This window comes from Glandiceps talaboti, chromosome 17 (assembly GCF_964340395.1).
Source record: "Glandiceps talaboti chromosome 17, keGlaTala1.1, whole genome shotgun sequence".
NCBI classification, from domain to species: Eukaryota; Metazoa; Hemichordata; class Enteropneusta; family Spengelidae; genus Glandiceps; species Glandiceps talaboti.
In genome coordinates this window covers 4,620,135-4,637,949 of record NC_135565.1, presented here as the reverse complement: position 1 = coordinate 4,637,949, position 17,815 = coordinate 4,620,135, and the positions used below count along the sequence as shown (strand labels likewise).

Sequence of the window (17,815 nt, the reverse complement as noted above, 5' to 3'; positions counted from 1 at the left end):
AATGACATACGATATTAGTGTACATGTTCTCATGAAACTCATACACATGTGAGCTACTGCAATGAAAGATATTCATTTCTCTCATTAGGTGTTTGGCGACATATATAAACAAAAGCAGTGTCATGTCAGCACCCTAACGCAGTAATTATAAATTCATGACACGTGTGTCATTTGACATGTGTCATTTATTTTCATTTGTCATTATCATTTCCTCTTCATGTGTGTTTCATTTATATCCACACTTGCATCATTTAGTTGCGTACATGCATCTTTTGCCTTATGCGTATGCGTCATCTACTTTCAAAGGGCATCAATTTCCTTATGTCTTTTTAAACACTCTCATACATGCGTCATTTGCCATTATATGTATGTTCCCTTACGATAGCACGTTCCCTTACGATAGCATTTTTCATTCAGCGCCTCGCAGTAAAGCTCTTAGAGTACAGCGTGAAGAAGTTATAAAAAAACTAATTAAGATCATTAATATATTGGTAAATATTTGCATGTACGGGGGAGGTGTGTGTGTGTGTGTGTGTGTGTGTGTTGTGTGTGTATGTGTGTGTGCATTCGCAACTCTACTTGTTTCCTCACCTTGCCAGTCACCATCTGTCATCGTGTGTTGACTGCCGTACCAAATCAAATATCAAAGTTGTAACGCTTGATCTTGAAGTTGTTCTTGTGAAATATAATCCAATTCAGTGTCATTTGATAAGAGCGACTAAGATATGACATGTTGACAAAATTTAAAGATACATAAACACGTCCATTTAGTCACAACAGAAAGAAAAATTGTCAACATATTAAAGATAATAAAGGTAGAATTCTATAACATAACGTCTTTGCCCAGAAATCATATAATAGTTTGTTTTTTTCTTTCTTATTCGATTCTCGAACAGTTGTGAATTTTTATTTCCCCATTTCACCTTCCTGTCTGTTTGTCAGTGCCTTTCTGTCCGTTCGTCAGTCCCTACGTCCGTCCGTCTGTCTGTCGATGTCTGTCTGTCTGTCTGTCTGTCTGTCTGTCTGCCTGCCTGTCTGTCTGTCTGTCTGTCTGTCTGTCTGTCTGTCTGTCTGTTGTCTGCTGGTTTGTCTGTTTGTCTATGTATGTATGTATGTATGTATGTATGAATGTATGTATGTATGTATGTCTGTCTATATATCTGCCTGTCTGTCACAAAATGACTGACATACAGTCAGAGAACATTCGTATGCGATGTTACTTGAGTCATTCCATCTCATCAAAGTACTCACAGTACTGTCTTCCCGAACGAGGACGTCATAACATCTAGTTTACTGAAATCCTAGAGGTCTGAGTACTACTACAGATTATTAGCCATAGACAAAATATTATACAGAACATTGACACCACTCACGATTAATGACTCTCGACGTTGATTAGCGTGATTGTGTCCATCTGTCACCAATCCTGCATTCAAGGAGGTTATTTCTTAAAGATGTACACGTTTCAGCTTGTTACTGCGTGCGTGGCGACTGTTGTGACGTGTTTAATATTTCAAATAGTGCGTCATTATATCATACTGTACTAGTATACTAAATCAATAACTCTAGTCCTATATTTTCGGTTTACTTTTTGTGGTGTATTCAACTCCAGTAACTGCACAAAAATAGCATTTGGGGATGTTGAAATGTTAACAGCAATATTTTTAGCAGTACGCCCTTTTGTGGCTCTATCTGTGTGGCAATGTTACTATAACATACACAATGTATTGATGAAAATGGTAAGGAAAATCAGAGGCGTCAATTTGCTTTGCTTGTTACGTCACAAGTTGTACATATCATAAACAAACTGATTTTGAAAGAGCGTGAAAATTCTACTGGAGGTCACAAACATGTTTTTTTTATGAGCTGGGCAGCATTAGACGTATATAGAATTGACATTCTTATCAAAGCTGACGAACGAATCCCACGTTATAGATACAATCGGTTCTTAGTCGTATTGTTCTGAATACACCAAGTAAAGTTTTACGACTGATGTCACGTTCAGTAGATTACTCCAGTCATCATCTCAAGTTATAAGTCTGTGATTGATAAATGTATCATTTACAATTACTCAAAATGTTAACCCGCTCAAAGAGAAAGGTATTGGTCCTAATAACTTGTTTAAGCTGTTTTCAAATCCATTGTTAAGATAGTTGCCTCTGTACTACTGCTAGCGGGTTATATTCAAACGGGTTTATTTTTGTTTGTCAGAGTTTGGGCGATATGATATCTTCATCAACAATATGTGATTGTTCGGTCACTTGAAAAGGGGGAAAAGTATCACAATATTAAAAAAGTAAGTGTACACACACACACACACACACACATATATATATATATATATATATATATATATATATATATATATATATATATGTATATGTATATATATATATATATATATATATATAACTCGGTGAGTATCAATCTGCTAAGACAGTGCTCTATACCGCAGTGGCAGAGCGTAATAGTTATATATATATATATATATATATATATATATATATATATATATATATATACATATATATATACATATATATATATATATATATATATATATATATATATGGTAGCGATACCTTCAATCTGTAATCGTGATTCTACCGTCTTGGTGATTTAGTAATGAAAATTAAATTCGGAAGAAAAAGAGTACTATTTGTTTTCATTAAGGTCTCAAATATCAGCGATAATTTATAAATTTTTCCCCGGACAAATAGAACTAATGTCATGACTCGCCTCGTGAATAAGCAATCCCCCAAACACAGTTTTGATACTGGTCTTTAGATACGAAAAGGGGTCCCCAGTTACAAGCTTTACTATACTGTACCAATTCAGAGACAAGCTACAAAATACAACTAAGAACAATTAACTGTCTTTCGCGAACGATTTTAGGGCGAAGATGTTCCATCAAATCAAATTGAAATAGAGTAGAAATACTGAAATGAAGAAAATATTATACCCATTCCTAAAATTCCATTTGTCTATTATAACACAACAATTGAAAATAAGTCAATCGATCAATAATGTGATCATAAAATCTGATAAAACGTTTGAAAGTTTGGGAAACTATGGACATTCAGGCAATACAATAATAACGAAATGGTCATGAAAAGAAAACAGTGTAACGAGAATAATAATGTGCACAATACCGCGAGAGAGAGAGAGAGAGAGAGAGAGAGAGAGAGAGAGAGAGAGAGAGAGAGAGAGAGAGAGAGAGAGAGAGAGAGAGAGAGAGAGAGAGAGAGAGAGAGAGAGAGAGAGAGAGAGAGAGAGAGATATGCAGGGTTAAGAAGCGATGATAATAATAGTAATAGTGTTACGATCCACAAATATCATATTTAGAATTTTGGCATGTTTTACCTAAATTAACGTAAAATTCTTACAATACTTAATCACAAACAGGAGCTAACAACAGCGTAATATACAAATATGTTGATTTATCTACTAATCCTGTACTAATTACACTTATCTGTACTAGCTACCTATTGTCAAGTGTTTTGATTAAACTATATCGATTAGTTCTTGTAAACAAGATAACTTGTTGATTATCGAATTCAAATTAATACTTAATTTTCCAATCAAATCTAGGTAAGAGATCATTTATTTATAGCAAACTATGCTTACAATAATTACATCACCGCAATTTCAAGGTGACAACTAGAACTTATACGTTAGGGACATGGAGAAATAAACTCTGTTCTTAGATTTTGATTACAACTCAACTGTTGGTGTGCGGTGTGTATCTCTCTGCCTGAGTGTAGGAGCGTACATGTATGTGACGATACCTGTGTAGCTAATTCCTAACGTAGACAAGCTCGTAGATCTTGGTACCTAAGAAAGACAGTTAGAGTGGAGAATCGTTTACGTTCTGTCGATCTACCCACAATTACCCTACTTAGACACTGAAACGTTATACTAAGCTATCCCAAAACGTAACAACATATCACTATTTCTGGAAACTACAATACGTGCAGAGTACGCGGGAATGCGTCATGCGAAAGAGCCAGTTGTTTTAATTATTTGAATTATTGTTAAAGGACAGCTTGGCAATATTGTAAGGTACAGAGGGACATATATTTATACGTACATATATGTATGTATGTATGTATGTATGTATGTATGTATGTATGTATGTATGTATGTATGTATGTATGTATGCATGTATGTATGTATGTATGTATGTATGTATGTATGTAGGCATGCATGCAAGTATGCATGTTTGCATGTATGGATGTATGTATGTATGTATGTATGTATGTATGTATGTATGAACGGATGGACGGACGGACGAATAGACGATTGATAGATAAATGGATGGATAGATGTACAGATGGACGAATGCATGGAGGTGATAGTCTGCAAGTATTTATTCTGATCTTAGTAACTATTCTCAAATTTTGAAATTATGTAGGTTTTTGGTGATTACAATTTCACGGTCGTTGAACTGAATCAGGGCTTTTGGGTGACAGGGTGTTTTAGTCTTTTTTATGGTCAATATCATAGCGCCTGCGTCATCCGGCAAGCAAGATTACTGAACAGCATGTGAAAAACTAACTAATTAGGATATACGTAATTAGTTGCGTCATGAAGAACGATGCACATTATCTGTTCCGTTCACAAGATCTATCAGGTATACTTTAATTGGACATGTCATTTCTTTAAGTTCACACCTGCTTCAATGTTAATCCTTCGTTATCTTTTCTGTTCGAATCTTTTGAACACTTTCCTACATCGTCGATGGTTACCTGTATATCTGATGCCAGTTGTAGCATTGAACCATCATGACAAATGACGAAGATTATAGTGGACAATGAACACACCCACCGAGTGCAGACAGCTGGTAAATCATCACTACCCATACTTCAAGTATAATAGTCAAGATTATCACACAACAGACGCAAATCAAGAACTTAGTATGAAATTGAAAACACTTTCGTTGAAAAAATATGAATCTAGGGGGCCCGGTGAAATTAACGCTTTTCTGACGTGTGCAAAGCGTGTTTTCGATTGGTCATTCGATGCGAGGGCGGCAAGTACGTAACGAGAGCAGCTACCATATCAGGCATTCTGTACCTTAATGAGGACGTTGGGGACCAACCCAATGTTAGAATCGGGTATATAGGTAACCTAGTGTGCAGTCCATGTCAGTATTATTTTGCAGGTTCACAGTACACAGTAGAAGCTTGCCGAAGTCTTTCAAGATAATTGTGCCGGCCGAACAGAAGCAGAAACCGTTTGCGTTCACTCCGTATAGTATCTCTCATCAAAACAGTAAGTTTTCATTTATATCTTTGACTCCTGATAGATCAATTTATTTGTTGGCTTCGTCCGTCGAACGCTTATTAGACATGAAAGGTACCGAATGCAGTGATGTTCTATCGACTTTTTCATGTCCAGAATTAACTTGTCAAATGACAAGTTTGAGTTTCGGCGGCAACAATTTGAAACAATTTCTATCTTATATTGAATGTAACAATTCCGATTCTATCGTTCACAAAGTAAGTTCAATTTCCTCGAGGAACGATACGGCAAATCGCACATATGATATGGTTATATTAGTGAATGTCACTTTCTCGTAGCACCAAGGGTTTTTATTATATTTGCCATCTAATTGTACGACTTGCAAAGGAGATTGCCTGAACTACAGAAGCGTTTAATACTTGATGCTATGTCGCTTCGTATAGTTCGGTTCTGTATGAATCTTATTTTCTTTTTGAATTCATCATAAAGATACTACCTATACCCAATACCTGATCGAGAACCTTGAATGTTTCAGTGTGATAATACTTATCACATTATACAGACAGATCATTGTGAGTTTTAAATACTCAAAATTTTATAAAACTGTACCAATATATGTGAACATCGACTTTCGTTATCTAGAAAAAAAATCTAGCTACGTTCAGCCATTTTGCTAATTCCACGTATGGTTGCGTAACCTATCAGATTGACAATCATTTTGCGTAGACATTTACCCTGGGACATTAGGACAAGACTAATGCGCTTCCTCGTACTAAATACTACAGTGAGACAACACAACACGACTCATATCTTTTATGAATATAGGAATAGATAGCGGAAATCTACCCTTTTGAACTTTAACCCCGCCTTATCTGTTGTAAATGAAATGTGCACGGTTTGAGTTACAGCGGAGATTTCGATAGATATGTACAGGCCTCAGGAAGCATTCGTATGACTAATTCCGACAAGGAAATGCTTGAACCTGATTTCGGAATCTGTATGTAGTTGGTATATACCTGCAAATCAATAGTAGTTTGGTTAAGTGATTTATCAGTTAGCATGCCAATTGAACACTGGTGTGTGACGCGAATGCATTCTTCGAGCAAAATCATTATCCCGTCATATTGTTCCTAACAATTTCGTGGTTTTGCGGTCATTATCGTCAATAACCGGTTCTACTTTAGATATTAAATTCAGATCTCGCCTTTTTATGTCAGTCGAATTTGTTGATTAGCAGTATCGTACGCATATAATGTCAACTGAAGTACAAGAAGTCTTCAAGATATATATAACGCTGTGTATTGAGAAACTAATTTCAACAAAACACCTAACTGGTAACATGGACATTTTGAAAAGAAATAGGATAGGTAATTTGCTATAAGATTGAAGTTATTCTGTTCACCTCAGCATTAAACTTAGTAACGTCATATTTTTTTCTGATCGTAATCCAGCTTTTCATTCACGGTAGTTCTTGCGATAACCAACATATGCCTCTAATGATCGTTAAACAAATTTCCCTTTATGTACCCTTGTAGATCTAGAACTAGCTAACAAAGACATCTTGTATGAACTCTGTAACAAACGAATATATCTATGGACTTGAATACATTAACTGTGCACAATGTGGTCGTGTGTGTATGAATATGAGAGAGAGAGAGAGAGAGAGAGAGAGAGAGAGAGAGAGAGAGAGAGAGAGAGAGAGAGAGAGAGAGAGAGAGAGAGAGAGAGAGAGAGAGAGAGAGAGAGAGAGAGAGAGAGAGAGAGAGAGAGAGAGAGAGAGAGAGAGAGAGAGGGGGGGGGGCGACGGGCAAGCGGGCGGACATTGCAGACAGACAGACAGACAGACAGACAGACAGACAGACAGATACCTAGATAGAGACTTAGACAAGGTGAAAATTAAGAATCAATTTGGACCCCTCATAGTTGTTTAAGTTCCACCTACTTTATTTGATTCTTTATTTGATTTTATGTCGACGACCATTTTCTCAGTTAACACTATCATAATGACGCAATTATTTCAAGCTTATCCAAATGTTTAAACAATCGTTAATATGTACGAACTGACGACTTGAAGATCCACACAAGGTCACATAAATACATCTTTTTTTCACGGCTGTTGCAATAGGGGGGGGGGGGGGGCTAACAGAAATACGTATTAAAGATTTATGCTTGAATGGATGAAGTAAAAGAGCTTTTGTTGATCGATCTCATAATTTATGTGGAATCAACTTTTTAAAAAAATGGTTCCCCGACCCCACCTTGGTTTTTTTTACTGCCGACCCTAAACTTGTTTTTTACATATTCGAGAAAGTCTCGCAAGAAATAGTAACTGTCCTTCCAATTCTTGTACATCTTATGAGAAGATTTTTACTATTCGTGATAGTTGAAAACACAAATCAGTTAATATCAGAATGTCGGAGTTGTTCAGCAACGTATTGGGGCCTAATTCTAAATCATTTTGTCAAACTCAAGATGTTCAGTTCAAAAGTGTTATCATCCGTAAATGGATACAAAACGGTTTGAATTCTCGACTAGTTTTTCACCTGGATCAGTGGGCCTTTTCAACAAGTGTGATACGTATGCTACATTGATACTTTTCCATTCACAAATCGATACTGTTTCTTTTAGACACTAAGTCTGTAAGCTTTTTCGTAGTCTGTACTTTCCCGCCAAAAGTCATCGCGCTACAATTATTTCTTTACAATACCATAAAAGACACTTAACCTGAAAAGAACGTGTCCAGCCTCAACGGAAATGTAACCAGCATTGCCATATTGTATCAGCTTGCTAGAAAAGAACAATTAAATACGTTGTAAACTTTTAACCATTTTAAGGTAGGGCAGACTAAGAAAACATAGAAATTTTGGTCAGATTTTCGTCCTGCTAGACGATGGCATGAAACAATATTACTAAGACCTTGTCGAATGAGACAATGTTCTCTCTCAGGTTACCTGGTATCTACTATAAATAATGGGTATTATGTGATTAATTTTCGGGTGTTAATTTGTTTGGGATTTCTGATTTGACTATTTCTTTAAAGAAAGGGGTCAGATTTTATTATTATTTACATCAGTATTTTCTTTCAGAAATTCTAACATGACAAAGGCGTTTTAGAAGGAAATTCGTTGCTATATTAAAACATTTCTTTCAACTGGATTTTGTGTTCGAAAATACTGCCTATAAGAAATTCCCCTCGTATTGTGAGTGTGCATTTGTCAAATGAGCAGGAAATATCCAAAGAAATATTCTTCTTTTGTTTTGTTTTTACAATGTATCTCGTAGTGTCTGTTTTCAGTTGTACATTCACTGGGGAGTTTATATGCATGATCATGTTTCATTACGAATTCTACAACTCTGCAACCAATTTAGTTCTTCTGATTTTCTACATACTGACTCGTTAGTTTGCACAGCTGCTGTCCGAGCCAAACAACACCATTAAAATACAACGGAAAAAAAGGGACGTTACCATATTTTTACCTCCAAAGAAATGGTTGTTATTGAACTTCAAAATCAAACTTGTATGTATATTTTCATGTACGTATGTATAATATATAATTAACAAGAATTTTGCTTTGATTTGCAATAAGAAATTTTCAATGATGTATCGAAATTTAGCTAACGGAGACGTAGAAATACCATATAAAGAGCGCTGGTCTAATATTGTATGTAGGGTTTTGTCTCCATTGTGCGTTTAAGGCTGGCTTTCCTTATCTATTTTACCGAAATATGTGTACTGGAAATCGATACAACCTTACTTATCAGGTTGTGTGAAACACCCCGAGGTTATTTTATACCGTGTGTTTCTGATGTTGTCATTTGCATTAATAACAAATATTGCCACTCCCACGCGTACAAATTGGAAATCCGTAAAGAAAATACAACGTTCAACCGTTGTTTCAATAATTATTTAATCTTAAAAGACTACATATGCCAGTAGAGATTGACATTAGAGATAAAAATAGCAGTGGGCAATTTGTAATTACTGGGTTTTCAATTGCTAAAATTGCGAATCTTCATTGTTTCCGTAAGTGGAATTTTTCTAGGTTTGTTATAAACTTGATGAGCAATTTTGGACACTGCACTGTCACTTTTATGTCTGCCGAATAAGTATTCGGGTCTTTTGTAGACTGATAAGTTACAGAAGTTGACAGCCATGTAAGGACACTTTTATTGGGGCGACCTACTGAGTATGATCTGAAAGGCTGTACAGATTAAGCTATTTTGTCCATGGGGCATGACTTTGAAAAATAAATTCGCGATTTGTGTCCTTCAAGCGACAGAGATTTCAAGAGACCCTTTTCCTTGTGCTGTTATCCTGGGAATAGAAGAGTCGCCAAATACAAATTAAGGGATTAAAATGACATTTTGTGCAGTCACAAGGAATTCCCTATTCAATCAAGCGGAAGATCAACCTTGTCGAGAATCGAATTCACAAACGAGGAGAGACAAGATCGACATCAAAGTGTGTTAAGCGTGAATAAATTATTGTCACAGAGGGTTTGTCAAAGGGTTATTATAACTCACATGTGTAACATATATACCGACACGATGCAGCCTTTCCGCCTCCTTGCCCAGGATATAATGCTTTGCATACCTAACATATTCCCGCCATTTGTCGTTAACATAAGTAAATGTACATCATGTAAATATTTTGCTTGTTTTAATGTATATTTGAACTTGACTGATATAACTTATGAGTATTTCTTCGTTTTGGTAAACGTGCACTGCATTCCCATGACCATCCTGTCCAGTACGCCAAGTGGATCGTGATTTCTTTGCATGGTACCTCCCCACGACTTGTCGATAACAGATAGCTGACATCTTCATTTGTTGCTTGTGGTAATGCCTTCTGTATTGAGGTTATTCTAAGTATGGGTATATATCTCCTGTGTAAAAAATCTAAATTATACCACTTCACCCGTAGGGGAACAAATAGGAACAAAAAAACCCATAAATATTCGCTACCTCTTGCCATTTCAAATGACACGTGTACCTTTAAATTTATGGCATTCATTTTAATCCAGCCTGACTTACTGCTTAAAGTTCATACCTATGGTTTTCGTTCTCTTTGCATGGTATTTTTAGCATTTGGTGATTTATCGGAGTTAGAGGCAATGTTGTTTTATCTCTCCCTATGGCTAATTTTGAATTTACATTATTACAAAACAAATGTGAACAACATTAGTCTGGAGATGTCGTAGAAAGTAATGATGTGTATCGAGTTCATTATAAATTCTAGTAAATGTTGGAAACAGCACATGTCATGGAGTACCTGTATGTGTTGATATCAAACATCCCATCACCATCATGTACATACATACATACATACATACATACATACATACATACATACACACACACATACATACATACATACATACATACATACATACATACATACATACACACACACACACATACATACATACATGCATACATACATACATGCATGCATGCATGCATGCATGCATGCATGCATGCATACATACATACATACATACATACATACATACATACATACATACATACATACATACATACATACATACATACATACATACAAACATACATCCAGAGAGACAGGCAGACAGACAAACAGACAGACAGACAGAAGACAAACAGACAGGCAGATAGACAGACACAGACAGACAGACAGACAGACAGACAGACAGACAGACAGACAGACAGACAGACAGACAGACAAATAATCCCACAACAACAGCTAGCACTACAAGTATTACGAAATTGTAATGTCTTTGTAATACAAGAAAGACAAGTTTAAAATACAATTACACGTGATGGATACAACAATTGTGGAACAATATGGAAAAGCGAGAGGAGTGGGAGAATGCAGAAGTCATTAAATTGATGAACCAATTCCAACGGAAAGTGTCCTGTATTTTGAAGGATCGGGAGTGGGCTTTCTGAATGTGGAATTTGGTACTTGTGTTGTGCTGTATTGATGACCGGTTGTTATAATTTTAGAAGTGTATGATGGTACTTGGCTAGGAACGGATATTTTGTTTTTTGAAGTTGTGGTTGTGTTGGATGGTTGGCCAATCAAATGTAATATTCTGGGGTAGTAACAGGGATACAAAGTCTAGTTCTCGCCAAGTTAATTAGTCGATAACCGCAGGCACGACGAAGGTAGGCTATATGGTTTGACCATTTGAGTTCAGGGTCAAGTCTGAGACCCAAATAAGTCGCACTGGTAGTTGCGTGATTAACATGATCGTGATCAGTAGCGAGGGTTTTAAGATGCTCAGGTATTTTCTGCAGTTGTTGAGTGGCAAATAGCATGGAGTGACATTCAGAAATGTTGGGTTTGAGAGAGTTGGAATGAATCCACGCTGGTAAGATTGTCGATTTCATTGATCAATTCATCGTGTAAGGCATCAAGGTTGGATATAGGAGAAGCTTTTAAGATGTTGATAACCTTGAGGCAAGCCAGTTTTAGCAGGAACGTGATTTGAAGTGTGAGAGCCAAGTTTGATACAGTGAGTGCGATCGGTTACATAATCTGTAAACCAATATAGTTTAGAGGGATGGATGGTACAGCATTGGAGTTTGTGATGTAGAATATCATGATTCAATGAGTCAAATGCCTTTGATAAATTCAGCATTACAGTGAGAGACACGAACATTTCTTTGCATACATGTTTTCAAGAATGTCGTCGGTTACAAGTTGCAAAAGTGTTAGTGTAGAATTTTGGGTAAAAAACATTACTTCATTCGAAAAAGGAGTCAAGTTGCTTGCAGACGAGACGATCAATGACTTTTGATAATGTACTAGGTGGGTGGGCAATAATGAGATTGGACTGTAGTTACAGATGTTGGAATTGAATGTTTGCTGTTGGCATGTGATCCATCAAGGGGTCAGTCAGTTGAACTTCACCCTGAAGGAGGGCACCAACATTAGTAAAGTAGTTGTTGAAATTATTTGCTAGAGGGATGGAATTGCACAGGAAGAATATTATCTGATCATAAGACGCATACAAATTTATTGTTGGCATCCCAGAACAGTTAACTGATAATCATCTTGCATGTTTAATGGAAGGCAGCAATCACGTGATTAGTCATCACGTGACAATCCTCAGTTCAATGATATTACGTTTTGAAACTTTCTTCCATCATTATCGACATCTTTGTACATTATTCTGTCAATTACATTGTACTCATTTAGACAAAAACATTGTTAAAAGTATTGACCAAATCGACATCAATTTGAATCTTTAGGTTGCACTCCAACAGATGTTCCTTAGGGTTTATGTAGTTTTGAGCATCTTCACTGATAGACAGATGGAGAACCACAAACATACTGATATTTGGACACACACACACACACACACACACACACACACACACACACACACATATATATATATATATATATATATATATATATGTGTGTGTGTGTGTGTGTTATAACGCACACACACACACACACACGCACGCATGCATGCATACATACATACATACATACATACATGCATACATACATACACACATACATACATACATACATACATACATACATACATACATACATACATACATACATACATACATACATGCATACATGCATGCATACATACATACATACATAATATAGACATACATACATACATACATACATACATACATACATACATACATACATACATACATACATACATACATATAGACAGACAGACAGACAGATAGACAGACAGACTCTGATAAGGTTACATTTACGGTTAAACAAAGCATTTCATTCCGTCTACTTATCTCTACCTACCACTTGTCTAATATTTATCATAGGATATGCAATTTGCAGACATTCAATCAAATATTTAACGGCCAATAAATCTTATCCAGTCGCTAAGATAAAGTGGCCTTTATATATAACGACATTTAGAAAATGAAAGTGAATTATGACTGTAAAGATCAAATCGTACACCTTTTGTCATACATAACGAAAAATCAATATACGACTGCAGATAATATTAGTAAATTAAATTGGCAAATCATGCTATTCATGTTGATTGTACATAAGATGAAATATTTGCGCTGCATGCCTATCGACGTCATCTAAAAAATGCCTGCTGATATAAAATTCTAACGATTGTAAACGAGAACATTTTGCCGAAGGTGGTTGCATTTGTCGGCTACTGAAAGACTACCGGGTCTGATAAAACATTGGTTTCCATTTATCACATATTTCAATATTGTACTATATTAATATGCATACGGATTCCATTCCCTTTCATTTTTTAATGAATCATGTGATATTTATATAGAGAAAAGCAAAGTGCAGGAATACAAAAGTAAGTATTTTTACGCCAGCTTTAGTCCTGTGATATTATTTGAACATGCTAATGAACTTTTAGAATAATTAGGTGGGAGAGAAAAAAATCTGAGCTGATATATTTATCAATGTGTTATCTAGTCATAGCGTATAGTTATAGCCCGAGTTGATGAATCGGCTTATTTTATCCGTGTAATCGATTTTCGATGCAGTTTCTCATATGTTATGTGTCTTCAAATGAACAAACACTATACCCACGTAAGACATCTGCGATTGTGTAGATATGAACCGTGCAGCTGATTGAATGATGTTTGTTCCTGCTTCGTCGTAGAATCCCACGTGTTTCTCCACGATTCTTAAACATCAATCAATAAACGATATCTTCGTTCAACAAGGATGCGTACGCTAAGAGGATACAATTGGTCCATGATTCGAGCAATTAATTCTTCATCCGTTTATAACGAATACCTTGTACTCGGCAAAAACATTCGCTTTCATGTCAAAAAGAAAGGATATACAAAAGAAAACGATTTCGTTCGTTGGTATTTTGAATGATATTTCGAAGTCCATCGAAAATACACTTTGAATTTTATTTGCGATTAAGTTAACGTAACAATAAGTCACTGATTGATGGCGGATGTTTTGTATGTGAGTGGCCGTATCCTGTAAACAGTTTTTCAAGACAGATATAGATACAACCGCGAAGAACACGTCGGTGCATTTGCTTTCTTCTGGTAAGCAGGAACAAAATGCAAAGACATGTGATAAATGTCCGTAACTTATCAAATCATAAACACCACATGTAAAAGGACCATGAAAACATGACTCTGTTTACTGATAGAACACTTCATATTATAACACTGAGTATGGTTAATGGTTGAAACATCATAACTTCCACAGACATAAATATATTTATAGCAGCATTGCTTGAATATACATCAAATGTCAACCGCCGGGTTTTTAGCAGTGTGTTGTGTTGTTTTAGCTAGTTTTGTCTGTGCATGAAGTCTTTTCTTGGCTCACTTTTTGCAACCAAAAGCACTGGTGTTTTCTCGCGGGTTGTATCACATAAACCAATATTGGCAATTAGAACAAGGATATAATCGGAAAATACAATTAGAGAAAGAAAGACATTGCCATGTTTTTCTTCCGTACATGTTCTCTGTAACCTAATTGACTCCGATGCTTTTTTAATTTAATATATATACCCAATGATCACTCAAGGCATGCAAAGTCAAATTATTTCCAAATAATATTTCGATTAATTTCTTTTTGAAGTTGAACAGAAATCTTCAACTAATACCAAACTAACCGTTGCTGTATCTGACTCATACAGCAATGAAGTCAATTGGAAACAACAGAAGCAATAGTTTCCAGATTAGCGGTTTTGCTTTGAAGGTTATTATATTGCCGATTAGAATCTTTTATCAAAATCACATTCTTTATGATATTATTACAATCGGAAATAAAATAACAGTTAATCACTATTTGTCGATTACAATGGAACTATTATTTTCTGCATGTCAATCTCATCATGATTGTTTAAAGAATATTATTAAGATCGCCACCGAATTGCTAAATACGTACCAAATTTCTAGAACCCCCCCCCCCACCCCCCATATTAAAAACTACACAAACCACTGAAACCAGCGATAACTATGGTAGGGTAAACAAATGTGATAGAATGATAAATGTTTGCATAATAATTAAATTCGGTGTGTGGTCTTTGACGAACAATAGTAAAAGTTATAACTGTGTATGGTCATGGAAATTGTTCAGTTGATAAGATGATAAAATCATTGAAATAAACAGGATTACGTATTAACACTTTCCTTTTAAGGTTTAAGTGCTAAACAGCATTAACTCATTTATTTTTCGTTTTACATATTGGATTTCGATTAAAGTTTCAAAGTTGTCGGCATGGCAATTATCTAACTAATTGATATCAATGACACTGTCAATATCTGCCATTAGACTAAGTGTTTCAATTGAAATATACACTAGTATAGGAAAGTGTTAAGGTGATTATAAGAATTTTGTTGTCCGTGTGAACGTGACCACAGCATGTAACCTTTATGACGATTTGAAAATTTCCACTGAAAACATTTTAAACTTTTTTCTGCGTGTGTGTAAACAGTTCCATTCATTATAAGACGTGTAAGCGTGACTCTAGATCCAAAAATGTAAATAAATATTAGAAGTTTTTAACCTGAATGTTGTCGAATGGCTACCACAAAATATCGTAATGGTAACAGGTTAGACTCGAATTTAATCAGGAAGAGTAGGTTTAGATGCACACAAAACGGAAATATAACTATGTAGCTTCAACCTTTCGTAAATGTGTATATAAAATCCGTTTGAACCCTTGAGTAATTTCATACCTATATATTTCAGTAGTTTTTTTTTTCCAGGAAGAAAGTTCTGTCTTGATTCTAAACATTTTACTAGGTAACCCTTTTCGATCGTAAGTTAGTTACACATCATTACACTCTTACAACTGATAAGACACACAACCATGTTTGCCATGATGTGGCAACAGCTACAAGAATCTAAAACTCATATTTTCCCCCAAAGGAGAAATGAATTAAACATTAGTAAATCATATTAAGTGTGTGTACTGTAATATTTCCTTACTCTTCCTGAACTAATTTGCCAAACAGACCGCAGCTAGAACCCATGGGTAAACATGCAAAGTGAAGGCAACACTCAAGAGCTTAGAAACTACACGGCGTCAAACTATCCACCAAGACGCGCGGAGTATTTTGTGTAATATCAAGGGGATAGTTGATGTCTATCATATAATGATAAATTCTATGATAAGGCATGGGTAGTGAGTTCTTAGTTTGACGTAGAGTAAACCCCTCGTGATTGCATCATTTCAACTTTGAGCTATACCAGAATGATAGGTACCATAAAACTAGTCGTAATCTGGTAGCTTAGCCGTATTTTCCTGTCAAGAGCTCAAATGACTCAAATGTGAATTTCCCAGGGTAGAGTGCCGATCCGTGATTGGCTAATATATTGTTGCTAGCATATACAGAATTTACCAATATTTGCGAAAGTGCACATTCTTTTGTGAATATTATCATTAATTAGATTAAAAACGCATTTATAGAATGGGCTGTTATTACGGATTAGGTAAAAGTCTGTTTTTATTTAAGCCCCTTAAACACGTGTATTCCAAAAGAAGGTTTCAAGGGCCTAGCGATGTTATCTTAACACATGGCAACATCCTTGATATACGATATAGTATATCAACGCTAACGAACTTAGGTATCGCAAGGATACTTACGTACACGTTGACATGTAATCGTATATCAAATGCATTTTACATTTTGTTTCAAACTGTTGCATGTCACATGCAATGCAACTGATAAAAATTGCCACCGTCTGTAATAATTCAATAATGCCACACACTGAATATGTGAGTTTATTGCGACGACTGTTTAGTTAGATACATAATGACTTACTCGTAATATTGTACACCCTGAACAATTTTTGAATCATCCATCCGTAAATGTGTTTGTCGAGGCCTAGCTACACACTATATGTTATAGATCATTCCAATCAAATTGAATTTTTGATCCGCACCCAAAATTAAGCGCCCTAAATGCAATCAAAATGTCATCCTCTTGCTGTATAACTTCTACAAACAATTGCTCCGTCACATCTACGATTTTTGGTGTTCAGCCTACCTAAAACAAAATGGTTTGTGCGTCGACGGAGGCTGCATATTTGATCCAAAGCACATCCATAACGTTTGGAGAGATATTTAATATAGCTGGAGGCGAGACAAATATATTCAAACATATCATTAATCTATATCAATCGAGTGTTTGTATTAATTGTATCGATACAGCCCAGATTTCAATGTCAATATCAGCTTTCTGACTATAAATTGATTCGCGATATTTTGAAGAAAAAAGAAAAATGTCCTTGAAATAGAATGTTGGACAGTGTCAGCATATAAGCGCTATTTCAAATTCGATTACCGCGTTTTTGTCCAAATAAAATGTGAAAAAAAAATAGACTAAAGAAGTGTGTCACCATTTGCAACAGGTGTACGTGTTTATTTTATTTCAATAAATGTTGTGACTAGGGAAATTTTACAGGGGTGTCATTGTTTTTCGTGGGTATCATGTACTTGATATGATTTTCAAAAACTTGAGAATTAGGTCAAATTGCATCGTTACACAAGTTACTATGGCGACTACATCAGATGTTTTTAAACTCGTTTGTCGGATGTCAACTACAGAATTTATAAAACTGCATGGCTTAAAGTAA

General features: G+C 35.6%; 1 protein-coding gene across 2 annotated transcripts in view; it reads left to right on the top strand.

The window, feature by feature from the left end:
* Window positions 1–5,163: 5,163 nt before the first annotated feature.
* LOC144448477 (uncharacterized) overlaps window positions 5,164–17,815 on the top strand; it is a 39,423-nt gene continuing 26,771 nt past the window's right edge. For both annotated transcript variants that reach the window (XM_078138741.1, XM_078138740.1), the window contains exon 1: window positions 5,164–5,274. The gene's annotated coding sequence lies outside the window, so the exon portion shown is untranslated. The remainder of the gene's footprint in view (window positions 5,275–17,815) is intronic.